Below are 8778 nucleotides of genomic sequence, written 5' to 3'. Positions count from 1 at the left end.
GCAACTGATATTCTTTTTTAAAAAATATTTTGTTTTCGTTGTAGTTGCACACAATACCTTTATTATATATTTTTTTTATGTGGTGCTGAGGACCAAACTCAGCCCCCTGCGTGCGCTAGGCGAGCGCTCTACCGCTAAGCCACAACCCCAGCCCTAACAACTGATATTCCTTATCAACTTAATTGTGGCAAAAATCTATGTAAAATAAAATAAAAGCTATTTTGTAGTTTGATTTTTGACAAGTGCATGTACCTATTTCTGCACCACAATAATCAACTTACAGAATGTTTCCACCACTCCCAAAAGGTCTTTCATACCTCTTTATAATTGATGCTCTTCTTCCCTTCTAGGCAACCAACAACTTGCTGCTTGTCATTACAGATTAATTTGCATTTTCAAGAATTTCATAAAAATAGAATCACACATTTTGTTACTTATTCTTGACTAATCGATGGCTAATATTAATCCTTTAATGTTATCTTAAGGATCTTAAAACACTTTAATCCTGGGAATCTCTAATATCCTCTAATGTGGTTTCTCAATTTTAATATGCATATAAATCATGTAAGAGGGACCTTGTTAAAATGCAGGCTTAGTAGGTGCTATTATTTTTGTGTATTTTCTCTCTCTTGGTAAAATTATACCAAGAAGATAGCTTTTTATAGGGCTGAATCTTTTATTAAAATGTGGAAATAAGTTCTATTTTTTGGTATCCTGGCTTCATTCACAGTAAAAATCTAAGGATTTAACAGAAATGTTAATTAAAGGTTGAAATAAGACATTAAATCAGGTTGAATGATTTATACTTGCCACATCCTATTTGCTTTCAAGCTTGTAGTTTAGCATTCCACTGAGGTCATGGTCAGAAGTTCTAGCTAGAGTCAAGTCCAAGGAGGATCATTCAAGCTACAGTAGATGGATGATTTACATCACACTGTACATTCTTGCCTGCCTACATCTTAAAGCATGGACTTATTGGATTATTTTTCCTATTTCAAAAATCACCAAGACTTTCACCCCCTTAGGTCTATTTCCCTCCCCAATGCTCTCCATGCTCTCATTTGATCCCATCTTTTCCAACCTTCTCCCTCACATCTCCCTTTTTTCAACCATCCCACTCTTTGCCCAATTTTATGGTGTTCTGCCTGTCAAAGAAAAGAGAGCAGACCCCAAATGGAATCACTTATGCCGTTTCCACATCACCAAACCAAAATCTAAGTTGTTTACTTGAAAGATGTGAACTTTGGAGCAATCAGGAGATGACAGTCAAATCTCATTAAGCCAACCAGATTTTGTTTACATCCCAATAAGGAAAGTAATCTGGACATGACCAGTCCACTACTCGCTCATTGTTCCACTCATTGTTCTAGCTTTACCTCAGCTTTTTTTTTTCCCCCTGCCTATAAAACTCACCCACTCTGTCTAGTTCATTGGAGCTTCTTTTTATTTTGTAGAATAGATGCTGCCTATTTCTAAATTGCTAACAAAAGTCAATTAGATCTTTGAAACTCGATTTGTTGACATTTTGTTCTTGGACACACATTTCTCTGCTCATGGTTGTGGCTCAGCCAGAACCTCAACCTGTAACTATCTTTTAAGCTGACGCTCTACCTAAGCTCAAATGGCTCAGAGGGAAGACTGAAACTTCCCTCTTCTCCAGCAAACTGACTTCGTTTGCATTTCTCTCAAGGCACATTCCATTTGCTTTATTCTTGTGATTGTGCCTTCTCACATATGAAAGCATACCCTTTTCACCTTTTGGCTTTTATAGACATAAAATAGAGCCCAACTATTAGCTCAAATACTTATTGAAAGGGTATGTATTTTAGAGTGTTCAGAAGAGCCTCCAGAGAACTTCAGCTGATCTGATCATTTCCTCAATCCTTAGGCCCCAGCCCCAGCAGGAGCTCTGAGTTACCAACCCTTTGCTACCTCTTAATTTGCAGTGATTCTACCAGCAGTATAATGTGGCTCAAGAGGTAGCGCGCTTGCCTCAGCACCACATACAAAGATGTTGGGTCTGCCGATAACTAAAAATAAATATTAAAAAATTTATCTCTTAAAAAAAAAAGAACTTAGATTCATCCTTGATCTTCCCCTTATTCAGTCAGTCATCAAGTTGTTGATTTGTCTCTTCCTTTTCCTACCACCTCTCTTACCATTCTGGTTAATACCTTTTCATAATGCCTTGTTACCTTTAGTAAATTCTTTTTGGTTTATTTGATCTTTTGGCTCCAGTTTACCCTATGCATAATGGGGATATAATATTTGTTTCATAGAGTTAGTAAGTTGATAAGTAAAATCTGGTGTGCACATTGGACCTATTTTGTACATGTGTCCAAAGTCTCTTCGGAGAATCACCTCCTGCCCATGTCTCTAGTTCTAGAAGTGGGCATATGATCAGACCTCACCAGAGTAGTATGTCTTTCTAACCATACATATGGGGACAGGATGGCTGACAGATTGCAAGAGAGCATCCTGATGCCTAAAGTTAGATGTATTCCTGGACCTTATGGTTATGCGTGTCAATAGATTTCCTTTATTAATCTCGGTCCACAAATACTTTCAATAAAAGTCGTGGGTACCTCCACCACTTGCACTAAGTAGTGGGTATCTCCTTTTCTCCCTATACCTTTGTCACACCTCATACCCAATCCAATCTTTCTTTTTCTTTTTTTTTTTGCCCAAGCTGGTCTTGAACTCATGAGTTCAAGTGATCCTCCTACCTTAGCCTCCTGAGTAGCTGGGACTATGGGTTCAACCTTTTCTTTTTTTAACATCTGCCCATGCAGACCAGCTAGGATGATTTCGTTATTTTTCCCTGAGTATTGTCCCTTTGCCTGAACTGCCCCATCACCAACCCAATGATGTCATTCTACACTGTTCACCAGTTTACATCCATTCCTACTTAGTACCTAGCAAAAGAAGCTTCTGGTCCTTAAAGAAGCCTTCTTTGAATAATGGTGGCTTAACACTATTCAATGCCATATCTAATTTCTTTTTTTTTTTTTTTTAAAGAAAGAGTGTGTGTGTGTGTGTGTGTGTGTGTGTGTGTGAGAGAGAGAGAGAGAGAGAGAGAGAGAGAGAGAGAGAGATTTTTTAATGTTTATTTTTTAGTTTTCGGCAGACACAACATCTTTGTTTGTATGTGGTGCTGAGGATCCAACCTGGGCCGTACTACGGCATGCCAGGCGAGCGCGCTACTGCTTGAGCCACATCCCCAGCCCATATCTAATTTCTTCTGCATGTTTTCTGGTTATTTCTGGCTTTTCTCTTGATTGCACACTACTCAAGACAAAGAAAAATATTCTGTCTTTTTATATGCTCACTCATCCTTTCCAGGTTCAGATTTTGTCATTCTTTTCCAAAGAAACTTGTTTAGTGTTGAACACACAGTAGGTGGTCAAAAAATGTGTTTCAGGAATAAATGAATGGACTTAAATTTAGAGGATGTGGTATTCTATTTAAGACCTGTTGTTATTTTAGCTAAACTTTTTCCCTTTTCTAAGCAAACTATATTCTGAAATCATTTGCATTACAGCATAAAAATATCACAATGATTCCAACCTCCAACATTCCTCCCAACTGTGGTTTCAGATTCTTTTAGCCAAATGTCTAAGGAAGGAACATTCTATTAAAAATAATTTAACAATCAGTCAAGGCCTATTTTTTTTTTTTTTTTTTTAAAAAGAGAGAGAATTTTTTAATATTTATTTTCTAGTTTTCGGCAGACACAACATCTTTGTTTGTATGTGGTGCTGAGGATCGAACCCGGGCCACATGCATGCCAGGCGAGCGCGCTACTGCTTGAGCCACATCCCCAGCCCCCTATTTTTTTCTTATCATACATATTTTATTAATCCAGTGGGTATATCATCTGACCCTTCAGAGGCTTCCTGCCCTGGTAAGCTAATGATAATAGTGAAGCATTAAAAAGATACCTTGAGACACTTAAAAAAAAATTACATGTGTGAAATGAAGACTTTTTGTATTTGTTTCCTTTTTTAGATCTACATGTAAAATACTCTCCTAGCCCAAATAAGTTAGTTTCTAGAGACGCAGGATTTCTTTTTTTCTTAAAACAACTATTTGAAATCAAAGGCTCACGCCCCTGTTGATTGAACTTAATGGTTGTATGGTTTAATGGAAAGGCCAGGAGCTGGTGAATTTAAACTGTTTAAAATAGCTAAAGATTAAAGTGAATTACATTTAGTGCCTCTGGGATTTTTGATACATGTTCCAAATTTGTTTTTAATGATATAATTGTTCCATGTTACATTTAAGATTACACCACAGTTAACTAGTTATGTGCATAGTTACACTAACAAAAGCCAATTCCAAATGTCAAAAATGTAAATAAGAACAACTGCAATATTACCACTAAAAAAGTGGAAGTTGAAAATGCAAGAGAAACACTTGGGGTGAATAAGGTCTTAACATAAAAGTGTTGTACATAAAAACCTGGAGATTACATGCACTAGGTAGACAACATATTTTCATCAACATTTAAATCACAGGGGTTAGGGTTGTAGCTCAGTGGTAGAGTGCTTCCCTAGCGTGCATGAGGCACTGGGTTTGATTCTCAGCACCACATATAAATGAATAAATAAAAAATAAAGGTCCTTCAACAACTTAAAAAAAAAGTTTAAATCATTATTTTATAACCAATGGAAACCATAGCAGTTTCTCAAGGTATTTATTCATTTATTTTAGCGGGAAAAGTCAGCTCCCAATCACACAATTGGGAATTGTGCTATATAAATTTTGAGAACTTTCTTCAGGAAATAAGTCACTATTCATATGTGTAAATGGTTATTATATTTCGTATTTTAAAAGATCAAGAAATGAAATTCAGTATTCTTGTTCCTGTTGGTCTTCAGATTTTTTTTTTTCCTTAACTAAAAGTAATTGCAATATTCTCTTGCCTCTGGGGCTTCCCTTCCACAATTAATCATCTTTCTTCCACACCTTCTCTCTGGATGATTATTCCCCCTAGCTTTAAAACACTTGACATAATTCATACTATTTCATCTTCACAGCTTTCAAAACATTGCCCTGCCCTTGCTTAGCACCACAAGCCACTTCTCTTTCTTTTTAAAAATTGCTTAACAGAAGTATTTTTTGCACTACTCTGTGCCAAAAGATGCTACCATCTACTCAGAAAACACCTTTGTAATGCAAATTAACTTCCTTGCTTTAATCAAACTTTCAAACTTAAAATGATTTATATCTAAATTCTTAGGCTAATAAATATACATACTTCAAAAGCAGCAGTACATTCAATTTAAACATCTGGAAGACTTGGATCCTAAGACTTTATCCTTTATCCTTCTGACTCTAGAAACCATGTTCTGGATCATCAGAACCAAGCAAGAAATGGTGAAATCTCAAAAGCTACATCAGTTCGGTCAGAGGAGATGCTTTCAAAATATGTCATTCATCTTCACATTTGAAGGCAGCTTATCCATGTATCCTTTATAAACATCATTAAATATTGGTGCTTAAGACTTCAGTCATGTGAAGGTAAGCTTTCCAATTTATATGCAAAAGGAGGTGGCAAAAAAGCCCTTTTAAAGTTCATTTTTTATAAATCAAATCAAAAGCCAGTTTGATTACATCTGAGTTTGAAGTTGCTCTTTGTCAGGCATCTTTTAGAAAGCCCCTAGTATATTAAATTAACCCATTCCTAGCCAACTCAGACTTAAGGAGAAAGTGTTTCCCATGCCTACAGTGACAAACCAGTTACCAGACGTCCCTAAGTAGACTGTCAAAACTTTTATGTTTACTCTTTTTAAATACAGAAGGGAAAGGATGGCACATAACGAAAAGTCAGATCTGTTTCTTAAAAAGGATGTCTTGTGTGGTACAAGACGCTCACCTGCACACGACAGACGCGGGTCTTCCCTGGCTGTCCTCACTGGGGGAGGGGACGGACATCGCTAGACCTTTGTCCTCAGGACCTGGGGGAGGGGGCGACTTTCTGGGAGTAGTACAGGCACCTGCACCCCAATAAACTACAGGCCGGTTTCAGCTCTATTAATTGCTCTCGCTTAACCTTTGTAGAGCCCTTCAGTTCGGAGGGGGCTTGTTACACCAAACCTTGGTCACCTCTCCCGCAATAATGGGGGGAGACGACTCTAAAGAGTTAGGGACCCTAGTCTTTTCCAACTAGACCCGAACGTCTCCAGCTCTCCGGACGGGCTCATCCCGCCGCGGGCAGGGCCGGGGTGAGTCGGGGCTGCGGCGGGCGCAGACCCGGTTTCTGTTCGGTGCCCCCGCCGCGTCCGCACCGCCACCGTGAGGCCGAGCTGGGGACGGTGCCCCGTGGCGGCAGCGGCTCCGCGCTCCTCGCCGCGCAGCCCCGGCCGCAGCCGCGCCGGGCACGGGCGGGGGGATTTTTTCCCGTTTCCCCCTTTCGCGCTCTCGCTCCTGTTCAGCGGGAGAGCCCGCGGAGCCAGGGAGGGAGCGAGGGAAGGGGTGGAGGTGGCGGGGGGAGGCCGGAGGGGCGGATCCTGCCTGGGGGCTGATCCCTCCCTCCCCTCGGCCGGGCTCCGTGGCGGCAGCGGCGGCGGCGGCGGCTCCATTCCCCCTCCTCCCCCGGGAGCGGCGGCAGTGGCGGCGGCCGGGCTGGGGCCCCAGCGCGCGCCGGGAGGGGGCACGGCGGAGGCCGCGGAGGCTGGCGCGGGAGGAGGCCGCGCTCCGCTCCCAGGGCCGCGCCGACCTGCTCGGCAGCCGTCCCGCCCGCGCCCAGGGGCCCCGAACGGTGGGGCCGGGCCGGCGGCTGAGGTAATGGGGGCGGCAGCGGGGCCGGACGGAGCGGGGGCGGGAGCAGCAGGGCCTACGGGGACCAGGGACTTCGCGGGGGGGTGGAAACCGGGGAGCGGGAGGCTTCCCAAGCGGGGCGGGGGCGGCGCGAAAGCTCTCTCTTGGAGCGAGGGCGGCGGCGGAGAAGGAGAAGGCGGGCGAGTGGGGGAGCTGAAAAGCAAGGACCCCCTCCCGCACCCGCCATCTTGTCTCCCCCCGGCCCTAGACGCCAAGCTGCCAAGCCCCGCCTCCGCCACGCTCTCCAATTGGCCAGACCAGAGGAGAGTTCCGCCCCCTGTGCTTCCCTTGGCCCTCCAGTTCCCCCTGACGGGCAGGTCAGGCGGCCAATAGGCGCTCGGCTCTCTGCCCCGCTGGTTCGCTGGCGCTCGCTTTCTCTGAGGGTCGGACTCCGCGTCAGTATGTCTCTGATGCCCTAGCCCTCTCTCTCCCCTCTGGGGAGGAGATGTTATTTCCCTCCTTTATTCTTCTCTGAGGGGTCAAGATTCTTCTGAAAGAGGCGTCCCTTAAAGGGGCAGTAGCCTCGACTGGGGTCTCCCCTCGTCTCAGGAGTGTCTTGTGTAGAGTGCAGGAGATTCCGTCTAATTGCAGAAACTCCTGGTTCTTTGGGGGATCTGGGTGGGGTGGGCGAGTAGGGGACCAGGGGCTGCTGAGAACATCTCGGGGAGATGTTGAGGGTATTTCATAGGTATGTGGAAAGAGCTGTGTAGGTTGAAAAACTCCCGCCAAAAAAACGCGACTGTCAGCGCCTTGTGGGCGAAGCTCATTTCGATTTCCTCAGCTGCAGCCCTTCCTCCTGTAGGGTTTGCCTCCCGGCGGCTAGAGGCTTGGGTGGGACAGAAGAGGTCTGCATAGATACTTGCTGGTTGGTTGAGAGATTGCTGAGCTGCGGAGGAGGTGGCAGGTGGGAAGACTGTGCAGGGCTTGCTGAAGGGAGGGCTCTGTGAACTATGGAGGTAGAGGTCTGTCTCTCCTAGGGGCTCCCTTGCCTTGGGGGGTGGCGGTAATGAAGCACATCTGCTGGCCTGGCCTGCCTCTGGGAACTTGGTATTTGGAAGGAATCTCGTGGCCAAGGGTATCTGGAACCTGGACAGAATTGCTGTGATGATTCTGTTTCCTTGAGCTTCCAAATGGGGTGTGTGCCTGCCGCTCCTTGGGCAGGTTGTTTGTTTCAGTCACTTTGGGATAGAAGGCCTTTTAAATAAGGATGTTGATGCTGATAATACTTTATTAACAAACAGCAGCCCTTAAGAGGTAGATGTTATTAGCCTCCTTACTGATGAAGTATGGAGTTAGAAGACTTATTCCGAGTCCCATAGGGCCAAGATTAGAACCTCGATTGCCCCAGAACCTCTTTTCGTACCACACCACCTTATACTGGCTCTGGGTTGAGTGACACCCTTCTGAGCTGCACAAGATGGAAAAAAATACTATCTCTATGTCATCCAAGGTGGTTGTGAGCAATACCAAAAGGAAACGGGTTTTGTGATTAGTAAAAGTGTGTTAAATTATTATCACCATCCACTTTGTAAAGATGGTTGGTGCTGCAACCAAGATGATGAAATTGGTTTTTCCCCTTGAAAGCTCTTTCTCTGTTCATACCTTTCCAAATCTGTGCCCATACTGTGGGACACCATATCCCCAAAGTCTTTCTGGTAGTAATGGCTTTGATAACCACATACCCTAGTTCCCTCCATCCTGAGAATGTTGTGGAAAACTTTAGAGCTTTCTCCTTGTTTCACAAGGGTAGACTAGATGTAAGTATGAGGTAACAAAGTACTGGGAATTTACCTCAGATAATTGTCCCAGTCACCTTGGTCTTGGTTCCACTGAGGAACCCACACAGTACACTTACAACTGTAAAAATATTTTGGTGCTACTCCCAGAACTTGCAGGGTTTCTGCTTGGAAATATATTATTAGCCAATTATCCTGGTTGCTTCCATTTGCAGGAAAT

The 8778-nt window shown here is 43.8% G+C and overlaps 1 protein-coding gene across 2 annotated transcripts in view; it reads left to right on the top strand.

The window, feature by feature from the left end:
- The first annotated feature begins 6653 nt into the window (after positions 1-6653).
- Brpf3 (bromodomain and PHD finger containing 3) overlaps positions 6654-8778 on the top strand; it is a 34258-nt gene continuing 32133 nt past the window's right edge. For both annotated transcript variants that reach the window (XM_027943682.2, XM_071613453.1), the window contains exon 1: positions 6654-6786. The gene's annotated coding sequence lies outside the window, so the exon portion shown is untranslated. The remainder of the gene's footprint in view (positions 6787-8778) is intronic.

This window comes from Marmota flaviventris, chromosome 6 (genome assembly GCF_047511675.1).
Source record: "Marmota flaviventris isolate mMarFla1 chromosome 6, mMarFla1.hap1, whole genome shotgun sequence".
Lineage (NCBI taxonomy): Eukaryota > Metazoa > Chordata > Mammalia > Rodentia > Sciuridae > Marmota > Marmota flaviventris.
The sequence above is the reverse complement of the archived record's forward strand: the minus strand, read 5'-3'. Positions and strand labels throughout refer to the sequence as shown.